General features: G+C 43.5%; 1 protein-coding gene and 1 long non-coding RNA gene across 2 annotated transcripts in view; one reads left to right on the plus strand and one right to left on the minus strand.

Moving 5' to 3' along the window:
- SLC35F1 (solute carrier family 35 member F1) overlaps positions 1-12,711 on the minus strand; it is a 215,288-nt gene that overhangs the window by 147,430 nt on the left and 55,147 nt on the right. The window lies entirely within an intron of this gene.
- LOC107311889 lies at positions 8,404-9,538 on the plus strand. The gene is made up of 3 exons (XR_001554283.2): positions 8,404-8,950; positions 9,270-9,356; positions 9,446-9,538. It is a non-coding gene; the product is annotated as an uncharacterized LOC107311889 (long non-coding RNA).

Raw genomic sequence — 12,711 nt, forward strand, 5'->3', positions numbered from 1 at the left:
ACAGGAGACAGAAATGGAGAAGCCAGAATCAAAATAAAAGGAAGTATTGTGGACTTTTGCCAGCTTTATCTTGCCAGTAGGTACATCTTGCATGTCATGCAGCTCAAAGAAAATTAAGCAGAAAGCCACAGACACCGAAGGAGCAGCTCAGCCTGTGGCTGGCAATGCAGCAGTTGCCCCTCAGCCATCAGCAGCGTGGCCTAGCAGGCAGGGCTGCAGTCACCTCCCACTGCTCCCCACCGCCCCTCTGCTTGGGAGATGTGCTTCTCCTCATTCTTAGAAACAATCTGACTTCCCTTTCACAGAACAACACCAACAGTCTTTTTCTCAAAGAAACTGTCAGGACGCTTTCTAATGCATTGCCTTAATGCACATCATGGACCTTATGTGAGTTCCTTCATTTGGAGGAAAACCAGCAGAAAATCTTCTCTAGCCTCCCTATTTTTATTTTTTTTTTTTCTTTTTTCTCTTTTTTAAATACAACCTTTATCAGAGAGAAAGGCTAGAAAAATATACTATTGACTGAGAATGGTTTGTCAACAGAAAAAAAACTGCATCCCCGCTGAGAGAAGCAATTGCTAATGTTAAGCAAGACAGTTTGGCAAATGGCATTTTAAAACTACAAAAGAACTTTAAATAACCAAATTCAATTATATACTTTAAAAGAAGGAAAGTGCCAATGGAAAAGAGGACTTGAACATGGAAACATTAACTCTGAAATGAAGCTAGAGAAAATGCAACTGAGCTCGAGTCTGTCCTGCTCCACTTGGAAAGCATGCTAAGGAAGGGAGGGAAAATGTAATTTTGTTTCTGTGATAAACACCGCTGTGATCAGTGTTGGATTGCTATGCACCCTTCTGATAAGCAGACACTTATCAGAAGATGGAAAGATGGATGCATCCAAGAAGATGGAAAGTGGTACATAGAAAAGCCAGTAAAAAGGCTGCACATCTTTGGAAAAATAGCCAGAGTTTTTTTTTAATATAACCACCATTATAGTTTCTGTGGATGATTAAGAATTTACAGATCTCAACTGACTTCAAGGCAAGATAGCTGCTGTTCTACATTAAAGGCACTGTAGTTTTACCATTGCTGGTGCAGTTTTTTTCACTGGTTTCTATTCTGCTGTCTACCAGAACAGTTGTATGCCTCGTTGACATTCCCTTATTTTCATCGTTTGTACCACCCATTTCCCTTTATTTGCTATTCTACTGCTACATTAAAACAACTCAAGTAGATTACTAGAACAGGTTACCTTCACAGAAATCGTGCTATTTTGACCTCACTTTGTTCTGATGTTCTAGTTGCTTGATAGCAGTATTTCCTTTCTTTTTCCATTGAATCATTTTGCCAGGTACTGAAACACAGCTTCCTGGATTGTAATGCCCTGCATCACTTTCAACACCTATAAATAACACAAACTTCAATTTGTTCTTTGCCAATGCTCTAACACAGTGTGTTGTTTTAATCAGAAGTGCCATATTTTTACTTGTGAGCAGGAACAATCCCAAGCTAAAAGCACCAGAGGCAGGGCTGCAGCTGCCCCATGTGCCCTTTCTTGAGAACTGAGCCAGCAGTAAGGGCCACACATTTTGTAACACGGCAGGGGTCACTGGGCAGTGGTGCCACCAACTGGGTCTCAGGAATATTTGCACCTTAATAAATGCGAGCCAAAAAGTACCACACTGCTTATTGGTTTTTGAAGCTGCTAAAAATATGCCACGTGTGGTGCTGAGTTAAGGACGCATGGGAAGAATAGTCCATCTGCTGCCATGAGCTTGACAGACATCACAGCACGGACTCTGCTCACTTCTCTGTGCAGGGTAACATAATGAATATGTTTAAGACAGCAAGAAAGACTTGCTAGGATGGTAATGGCTTGTAAAGAAAACTACAAAAGCAGCCGTACATTTAAAAAAAGGAAAAATCTATTCATTTGAACATTTTAGAGAATTTAACAGCCTAATCAACCTTTAGACTTGCACTGTAGCAAGTTTGGCTGCTCCCTCAACAGAAGGTGCAGCTAGAGCTGTATGCAATGGCCTTTATGACTTGCTCCATGCCACCCCAGGCTGCAAGGGACCCCAGTCCAAGGCTACCCTCACTCCTTGTCGCCAGAGCCAGCCAGCAGCAAAACTGAGCATATATCCTCATGCATAATAGAGACAAACACATACACACCAGTGGTCAGTCAGATCAACACACAAAACCACTACCACTTCACTCCTGGAATGCTCTGGGATCTGATGTAGAGACTTATGTCACTGAGTGAGTTATTGGGATGTCCCTGCCTGGCACTGCCCTTCTCCTCTTTGTCTGGGGAGATGGACCTGGAGTCACACACCCCAACAAATATACACAGAAGATTCAGGTACAAAGCCTGCTTCTTCACAAGAGCAAGCAATTTCCTTGATCTGTCTTTGCACATGCTGGCCAAAATTCCCAGCAACTGAAGTCTGTACAACAGCCTCCTCCAAAACAGAACCAAATTCATGCACAGCGCACATCCAATCTGCATAATGAACAGGACATTCTCTAAACATAATGTTTAGAGAGACACAGATTCTCACTTGACATCTTCACAACAAGCCAGAATTTCATAGGCTATCCCATATTTCTTTATTTCCTTACTGTCCAATGATTGGAGTTGCTCCATCCTTTTGGATACATTTAGAGGAAATTGTCTCTTCTGGAGAGAGCAGCTTTGGAGGAGATTGAAATCAAGTGTACGTTCAGGTCCCATTTATATGTTAAAAAAAGTAAAAATAGAAATAATATTAAAAAATTAAGCTCATGTGATAGCAGAGGTTTCTGTAGAGTGGTACTGAATTACATGAGCCTCCCCATAACTGCTGTAAGGTATGTATTATCTGCCAGGTCTGCCACATAGTATTTCTGCAGCCATTAGAGACTGACATATTAGAAAACCATCCAAAGACATTCAGAATAGATGATGAATGCTATCATTGAAGCTGACAATGATAACAACATATTTTGAGTAGTTCTTTTTAAAGTCATCAAATTAATCCTTTTTTATTCCCCAAAGCCCAAAGAATGTAAATCAGTAAACAAACATATTCACTCAGTGCATGTTAACAGATGGAAGATACACAGGCACCACAAAAGAGAATGAACCAATTAATATGGTTAACTTCTCATTTGTTTTATGTTCATAGCTTTTAAAGATGGCCAAATTTATTCTTCCTTCACTTGTTCTAAGGCTTCTGAGAATGATGCTGACCTTCTGTAAGATCTGTCATAGCAAGGCTGTTAACACTCTTCATAAAACGTGTGTAATGCCTGACTGGTTTTGGCAATGCAGTGTGTGTCATTAGATGTGCAATAGTTCTGTAAAATCAAATGATAAACAAATGCAACTTTGCATGGCCAGATGCCTAATATGTAAATTCATCTGTCAATAGCACTCAATAATTTGTTAATAGTATGCAGGTAATAATGATACAATCAGAAAAATCATGCATATTACTAATTTGCTAGATACTGTATATCAGATATATACTCTGGAAACTGAGTATAAACAAGTTCAGCATGCACATATTTTCCAGCAAAGCACTTGGAAAACTGATGCAATTGTATGTCTTTATGGTTAAAACATCTATACTGCAGTCTGATAAAAATTTACAATGTCAAGGGTGGAACTAAAATGCATCTTGCCATTTTTATTCTCATCTGGGTACCAAAAACGATGCAAGCATATCATTTTTTTTCTAAGTTTGAGGAATAGATGGATAAAGAAATCAAGGGATTTTTTGGATGGGACCGCACACTGAGTACCAGAATCCTTAAGAGTACTGGAAGGGAAGAATCTTTTTTTTAAAATGAATCAATTTTTGACTGATTGGCATTTGAAACATGAAAAAAAAGAATAAGAAGTTCAATCCTGTAGATTGGATTTTTCCTGTGTCTTATGTTCACATCACAGAAGACTGCACTTTGGAAACTTACTTTACCACTAATTATGTGGAAATAACTATATCAGTATGTTCAAGAGACAGATGAGGCCATGTGTTTTCAGAACTGCTTTTTACTGCAAACATTATTGTTCTGTGCAGAGAACACAAGGCTTTATTTTTTTTAGAGCTCAAGCTAATTTCTTACTGTTGTAAAGCAGCAATGTTCTCAGTTGATATGGGACACACAGCAAAGATGACAGAAGTCTCATGATACCACACACTGTTTAAAGTATCATTTTTTAAAGCACTGGTGCACTCCAAGCCCTCTTATTGTACGCTGGGAAAGTACAAGCATTCATCAAAACACAGCAGGAATCAGTTCTAAAGCAGGGTGCCTGACATTTAATCTTGCCAATAAAATGCTGCTGGCACACAGTTTTTAGGGAAGCCAGGTTATGCGATAAAGAGCCCTTTTCATCCTCTATTGCCTGTAATTACTATGTACCTGTCAGGAACAAGCAGTGCACATCCTGTCCTGCACATGCAGAAGAAGTAAAAGGTTTTGTAAAGAAAACATAGTTTAAAAGCAATCACCCAGATACTGAAGCTATAGGGAAAACTATTTATTGCTACTGATAACAAACTTCATACCTGATGCACAGCACTTCATGATCCATAATTCAAATCTTTAGTAACACAGTTGCCTGCCAACACCTTTAAGCAGAGATTTAAAAAAAAAAAAAAAAGGAGAGAGAAGGAAGAAAACACAAATGCATTCTGGCTTTGGTGGATGCAGTGCATAAGGAGATTTTAAGTTCTGCTGGAAGCAGGGGGCTTACAAAGACCTCTGCTCTTCAGGTGCTCCCAGACTTTTGCAGCATATAAAGCTGGCTGCAGGGCTGAACTTTTTAGAGCTAAGACAGACAGCAATGGACATCAGAGACTCTGAAATTAAAGCAGTGAATGTAAAAAAAGAAAAAGGAAAAAGACACCACTTAAGAACTTTGATCATTTTCTATGGCCCAATCCTCTGTTTCTACTATGCACAACATAGTCTGCTATAGCCTGCAGATACAAGAAAACTGTAGGATAGATATCTCTATAAACTCTGCAACTTCCGTATCTTTGTGCCACTGAATGCAGGAGCCTTCATGAATCAAAAGCTCTCAACTAACTTAGGATCACTGCTGCAAGAGGAACCCCAAAATCTGCTTCTGACCTGCTACAGGTTCATGAGATGCTTTTGTAGCTCAATAAAGGCAGGCAAAATTTGAGTTAACAGACAGAGTCACAGTGACACTGCGGCTAATGTCAGACAGCACACTTAACTCCAAAGCAAAATGATTTCAGGATCTTCAAGGAGTCAAGAAGATCCAAATATTTAGAACCATTCAAAAGCTTTTTATTCATACATTCACGAGTATCAGAATCAGTTATAAGGTTTTTTATTAGCTTACCTGGTCACTTGGTAGTGGCTCACATGAGAGAGCCTGGTACTAAAACATCATAAAACTTTACAGCATTACACAGGGACTCTGAAATTTCATTTAAAAATCACTTGAATTCTCATTTAGTCACAGAGTTAAGTATTGAGATATGGGATTTAGTTCAGCTTCAAAGTCTGGAGACAATGCAAGATTCTGACTGTGGACAGCAGTAGGGATAGGAATGCATCCTCCAAGATTTTCATGGAAACTTAGATGTCAGCTTCACCAATTTTGAATATAAAAACAATTGGGGAGAAGACAGGAGAAGGTTACAAAAGAAGGAAGGCAGACAAACAGACAAAAAAAAATATAAGCCTTATAGGAATTTTAATTTGACTCCAAGTATCCTCAGTCCACATAGAAAATCTTGCTTTAACATCCATGTATTACACAGAATCACTTTCACAAAGATATGTTCTAACTTTTAGATACCTTCTTGGGTACCAATTTTAGCAGATCCCTAGGTAGGCTTTTCATCAAAGTACTACACTGAAATATTTTTCCTCAGATTGACAGCATGGGTGGCAACAATAATAGGAAGGCTCTGTATGGATGTGTAATCTTACTGCTGAGCAGCCATCCATCACACATCTGCTTGGCAACCCTCTCCCTCCCCCCACCCTGAAGAGGCTGCATTAATCCACTCCTATGACATCTCACACTAAACAGCTCAGCACAAGCTCTGACGCTGCTCCAGTTATCTTTCATGACTTCTATCACACCTGGCACTTCATGGGTGCTTCTCTGAAATTAATCAGTCAAAAACTGTGATAATTAGGAAAGGAGTCTCCATACAATAATCAGGACAAAAGAATTCTATGTAAATTTTACCAGTGGCCTCCAAGAAGCTGTAGTTTCTGACAAATTATTTTAAGTGTCTGGGCGGTAGGAGCCAGGAGAACCTGCCACTGGCAAAATATACACGTTTACACAAGGAATACATTCTTTCTTAGAATGCAGTGTATGAAAAAAAAATACTTGGCCTAAAAATGAGAAGGCAGGAATAAAAGAGACACAGCACTAAGTCAGTGTGTGTTGCCTAGAAAAAGCCAGAAGTGGAACTGACCTGCCGAACACAGTAAGAATTACAAACCTCAGGGTAAGGATGAATCACATAATTTGCTTTTAGTGCTGTACTACTCGTAACCTGAAAAGCAATTCTGCATCTGGTTCACCAGTAGAAACAATGCTTTGCAAAGATGCTATTTGTGCCCTTTACACGCTTATGTTTTTCTAGCTTAGCCTACAGGGAAAACTATTATGAAGATGATAAAGATACCTGCAAAAAAACAAAATGAGGAAGGAACAGCATTAATTGATTTGGATACCAACCCTACATAAAACCAGCAGTAAGTATTCACTGATTCTGACATCTTCACCATGGAAATGCCTTTGGCCAGGCATGCGCGGTCCAGACAATTCTTGCAGTGCATTGAAGATAACTTCCTGATGCAGGTGGTAGAGGAACCAACGCAGGGTGGGGCGTTGCTGGACCTTATTCTGAAGGGCCAGTTCAACCAGTACACTCCTTCCCATACGTAGCCCTTGACTGCCTGTGGGTAGGAAGGGGCAGCGGCTCGGAGCATTAGGGCAATCCCTTATTGGATCTGACTCCTGCTTCTCATCCCATTGCCCAGGAACATTCGTGGAGTCGCTCATTTCGTGACAGCCTAATGCATCTGGACTGGATTGTGGCCAAGGGGATATGACGTAACTGCCAATTAACACGACTCATCCTGGGACCTCAACCGTCCAGGGGAAAGAGACACAAACATGGATGCCATCATGTCTTCTCTCAATTTATTGCTGCGACACACTCCTTATATACCATATTAAATCCCGTGCAGACAGGTACTCCCGCTACGCAAAACCTGATTCACGCGAGAGAACCTGTACACACAGCTACCTAAACCCCCCACCCACTAACTCTTAACCTACAGGCCTAACTCAGCTATTCTAGAACACTCCATCAACTCAGAACTACTGTATGCACTCATAAATCCTTACAAAGACAACTTACTACCCCAGCAGGGGTAGTACATAATTTGTGAGTCCAGCAAGTGCAGGGGTTTGTGCTGCTGCTGATGTGGTGGTGATTGTTCTGCGGTCTGGCAGGCCCACCCATACCTAGAGCATTGGCGGGAGCTGCATGCTCTGTGGGGCTTTTGGACGTGGTATGGCATGGAGTGCCTGTCCTGTTATCAGGGTGACAAAAACTTCCCCACAAGTATAGATTTGAGATTCTCCTTTTATGCCAGCTCATTAAATAAATTAATAATTACAAGGTTCTGATGTTTGAGTGTTTCAGTGTCATCCCAGACTTCCATGACCTTGTTCCCCAATTAGTGCTTTTGTGCAACAACCTGAGGAAGTTGGAAATACGATTAGAAGAACGTGACTGCGCTGTCTTTAACTTGGAGTCACTTTTGTAATACCCCAGCTTTTTAAATATTGTGGGACCCGGAAGTGATTAGGACCTATTTCTTTGTGGAAGTACAGCCGGGAACAAAGGTGGTTTGAATAAGTGCATCAACTCCATTATGACAGAAGTGTTGACAAGAGGCGTGCATTACAATACCATTGGGTTCCATTTTTGAAGTCAAGGAAATCTGTGTATATGTGTTCATGTTTCTGAGTAGACTAAAGGAAAAATGAGAAAAATCATAGAAGCTGCACTTCAAAAGGATCCAGCTAGAAAGGCTGAGCTAAATAGCCTGGAGTGAGTTTGACTCGGCATGGACATGAAGCCAGAAACGAGTTTTCTGTGGGACAGGAAATGATGCTTGCAAGACAGTCCAAACTGCCTCAGGTTGAAGGTTTTTCTGTCTCTTAGCCTGACAATGGCAATGGTGTTTCCAAGAAAACTACATGAAAGCAAATGTAAAGAAAGAGCAATTTAATTGCTGACTCATCATGCAAGTTTCCAGCAAGTATTTTTATTGCTGATGCATTTTTCCCATTCTGTAATAGCCACCAGTATTTATGCTGATACAGAATATGTTTGAATATTCCATATTCATATTCCATATTTCTGGGATCTCCCTCAAAACTGCATTGTAGGATCATAGAACAGCTTGGGTTGGAAGGGACCACAAGGATCATCAAGCTCCAATCCCCCTGCTGCAGACAGGGCCACCAGCTCCCATAGCTCATGCTAGACCAGGCTGCCCGTGCGTTAAAGAAAACCCGGCAGAAGTCATGGTGGAGAGCTGGGTGCTTAGCTCGGGACATGGACTGCCTGGTGACATCACAAGCACGGTGACATCACAAGCACTGTGCTTGGGGCCGTGGCTGCCACCAGTGAGTGCCACAGCTGTGAGCGCTGCGCAGGAGTGCGGACACGCTGTGTCAGCCCTTGTCCCTGCTGGCAGTGATAGTGGTGGTAGCTGACGGGTGCTGCCCGATCTCGCTGTGTTGCTCAGCCATTAGGCTGCTGTGTTAGCTGGAAGGGAGAAGGACTGCAGCTGTGCCTGGTAATCCAGAACTGTAGTGAGTCATATCAGTCTCACATATCAGTCATGAACGGACTGACCACACCGCCGAGCAAAGGTGAGCTTCTGATGGCAAGAAGCATGAAAGGCTTAATTTTAAATCTTACTTCTGAGTGGGTGCGGGACATCAAGTGACCATTCACTGGAGAGTGCAGGGAAGAGTTGTGACAAGTGATGTATATTAGTTTTTGTTTTGGCTGTCAGAATAGTGTTGGGGTTTTTCTGGATAGTGGTAAATGCATTTCAGGTCTGTGCTGGAGCAGCAGAAAGACAAATGTAAGAAACAGTGTTTGAAAGTCCAAAGCTTGTGGCTGACTGTGCTGAAACCTTCCTCCAATGTGATGCTTATCAATCATATCTTGTTTTCTTTCTGCCAGAAGCCGATGCAAGTGGCCTTCCTCTGAAGAGCGGCCTTGCAGAAAGTCCGGGGAGCCAGGCAGTGGTTGAGAAGGCACCAGGAAGAGGTCCATATATTAACCAGGCATCTGGGTTTGATGTGCTGTCTAACTACTTAGATTTTCTGATTGTTCTTTCCTGGGACTGTTCTCTGCAGTTGCCATCCCAACTTCCACCCATGGCCTGGCTGGACAAAAACGCAAGCGATCTGACGAGAAGAAGGGAAAAGCGAAGGAATAATCCAGCAAAGGAAGAGGTCATCTGAAATAATTTCAATTGCTTACTAAAAATTCTCTGCTGAGTATGCCATGGGGAAAAGTAACTCAGTTGGTAAACAGGTTTTTGCAGAGGATGACTTCTTGACATGTTTGCAGTCAAAGTAATGGGGGTGGCAATGTGTTTCTGCTACAAAACCTGGCCCCTGTTTTCTAGACCCAAACTGCTCTATCTGTACAGATAAATTCACACTATGAGAAGTGTACTTGCTGGTACCTTGCACCCTAAAGGCAGACCCAGGTGAACTGGATCTCCATCCCTATGTGACTGTGAGGTGCAAGGGGGGTTAAGTATTGATCTCAGAGCTGGGTTGCTGAGAACGTATCTCCAGTTAGAAGTGTAAGGATTGTTCTCTTCCTTGTTCTCCCAAGTCTAGAACTGCTTGCCGGAAGCCAGGAAGACTCTGTGGCAAAGGTGAAGATCTCAGACTCAACATCCCAGTCCTCACGAGAAGCAGATAAGGTGCAGCAGCTGAGCTGCACGGAGGCGGGGAAAGTACCAGTCTCTGAAGAAGATCACATTGAGAAGTTGATGATGGAAATTGCAGGAGAAGAACTGGAAGGAATAACTGATGTGGACACTGTGAATGATGCGGATGAGCTCCTTCTGGAACTCTCTGCGATCACTGACAGTGTCTGATTGTATATATTTTAAAACAAATGACAACAAAGAAGAATTAAAACCAGCCCTATTCCTTTTCAAGGCTGTTCCTTTCTTATTCTGAGGTGACATTTTTCTGAAACTTTGCAGTGAGTCTTGAAGCAGAGTCCAACTGGTAAAAATCGGCAGTGGCTGCATTCTTTTTCTCCTGATTTCAATGCAGGTCAGAGGTCAGGGGCTGTGCACCCATTCGCCACCTCTGGGTGGCTGCCTTCAGCGTCAAGAACACAAACCACTTCTTTGGGCACAGAAAGACGTCCATCCACAAGGCTGAAACTGGAACTTCTTCCTTCCATGCCCCTTGGCAAAACTGCATTGGGCTTATGTGGAAAGGGTGGTGGTCTGATTCCTTGGATAACGCCTGTGTCAACTGCAGTGCTGTGACCCCCACCTCCCACTTTCTTCCCCTTCTCTCAGGCCTCTCTGCGCAAGTCTCCTTGAACAAAAGGTAAAGGGCCAGTTCAACCAGTACACTCCTTCTCATACGTAGCCCTTGATTGCCTGTGGGATTCCTACTGTGGGTAGGAAGGGGCAGCGGCTCGGTGCATTAGGACACTTGCTTATTGTATCTGACTCCTGCTTCTCATGCCATTGCCTGGAAACATTCATGGAGTCACTCATTTTGTGACAGCCTAATGCATCTGGACTGGATTGTGGCCAAGGGGATATGACGTAACTGCCAGTTAACCCAACTCATCCCGGGACCTTTCTTCCAAGCTCAGGATTGGTGCATCCCTGTGACTAAGAAACTGGGAAAAGATGCAAGGTGACCTGTGTGGTTGAGTAAGGAGCTCATGTGCAAGCTCAGTGGAAAGAAGAAAGTACATGATATGTGGAAAAATGGTCTGACCACTTGGGAGCAATATAAGAATGTAGTCAGGGACTGCAGAGATGCGACCAGGAAGGCTAAAGCCCACCTAGAGTTCAATCTAGCTAAGGAGATAAAGAATAATAAAAAAGAGTTTTTTAAATATGCTAACAGCAAAAGGAAGGCTAGGGAGAATGTGGGCCCCATACTAAGTGAGGGGGGCGTTCTGGTAACGGGGGATGCTGAGAAGGCGGAAATACTGAACGCCTTCTTCGCTTCTGTCTTTAGTGAAAGGGCTCTCCCTCTGGAATCCCAGACCCTGGAGGTTGATGAGAGAGTTCGGGGAATGGGAGATTTCCCTTTAGTCAGGGAAGAGGTTGTCTGTGAGTGCCTAGGAAACATTAAGGTCCATAAATCCATGGGACCTGATGGGGTGCATCCGCGGGTGCTGAGAGAGCTGGTGGAGTTGTTGCTGAGCCGCCCTCTGTTATCTATCAGAGGTCTTGGGGAACTGGGGAGATGCCTGAAGACTGGAGGACGGCCAATGTCACTCCCATCTTCAAAAAGGGCAAGAAGGAAGACTCGGGTAACAATAGGCCAGTCAGCCTCACCTCTGTCCCGGGGAAGGTGATGGAACAGCTTGTGCTGGATGCCATCTCCAGACAACTGGGTGATAAGGAGGTTATCAGGAGTACTCAGCATGGGTTCACCAAGGGGAGGTTGTGCTCGACCAACCTGGTGGCCTTTCATGAAGATGTCACTAGCTGGGTGGACAGGGGGAGGGCGGTAGATGTAGTCTATCTTGATTTCAGTAAGGCTTTTGATACTGTCCCCCATGACATTCTTATAACAAAGCTGAGAAAGTATGGGATAGATGAGTGGACGGTGAAGTGGGTCGAGAATTGGCTGACTAGCAGAGGGTTGTCATTGGCGGTGCAGTGTCTGGCTGGAGGCCTGTAACTAGCGGCGTCCCCCAGGGGTCTGTGCTGGGTCCGGTCTTGTTCAACATCTCCATCAACGACCTTGATGAGGGGATAGTGACCACCCTCAGCAAGTTTGCTGATGACACGAAGTTGGGAGGATTGGCTGACATGCCTGAAGGCTGTGCTGCCATTCAGTGAGACCTGGACAGGCTGGAGAGCTGGGCAGTAAGAAACCGGATGAGGTTTAACAAAAGCAAGTGTAGAGACTTGCACCTGGGCAGAAATAATTGCATGCACCAGTTCAGGCTGGGGGAAGACCTGCTGGAGAGGAGCTCTGCTAAGAGGGACCTGAGTGTCCTGGTGGACGACAGATTGACCATGAGCCAGCAGTGTGCCCTGGTAGCCAAAAAAGCCAATGGCATAGGGTGATCCTCCCCCTCTATTCTGCCCTGGTGAGGCCTCATCTGGAATACTGTGACTGTGTCCAGTTCTGAGCACCCCAGTACAAAAAAGACAGGGATCTCTTGGAAAGAGTCCAGTGGAGGGCCACTAAGATGGTGAAGGGCCTGGAGCATTTACCCTATGAGGAGAGACTTAGGGAACTGGGTCTGTTTAGCCTTGAAAAAAGAAGGCTGAGAGGGGACTTGATCCAGGTTTATAAATACCTGAGGTGTGGGAGCCATAGTGGTGAGTCTGGTCTCTTTTCAGTAGTGTGTGGGGACAGGACTAGGGGTAATGGGATGAAAGTACAGCATA

Source organism: Coturnix japonica, chromosome 3, assembly GCF_001577835.2.
Source record: "Coturnix japonica isolate 7356 chromosome 3, Coturnix japonica 2.1, whole genome shotgun sequence".
In the NCBI taxonomy this organism is placed as follows: Eukaryota; Metazoa; Chordata; class Aves; order Galliformes; family Phasianidae; genus Coturnix; species Coturnix japonica.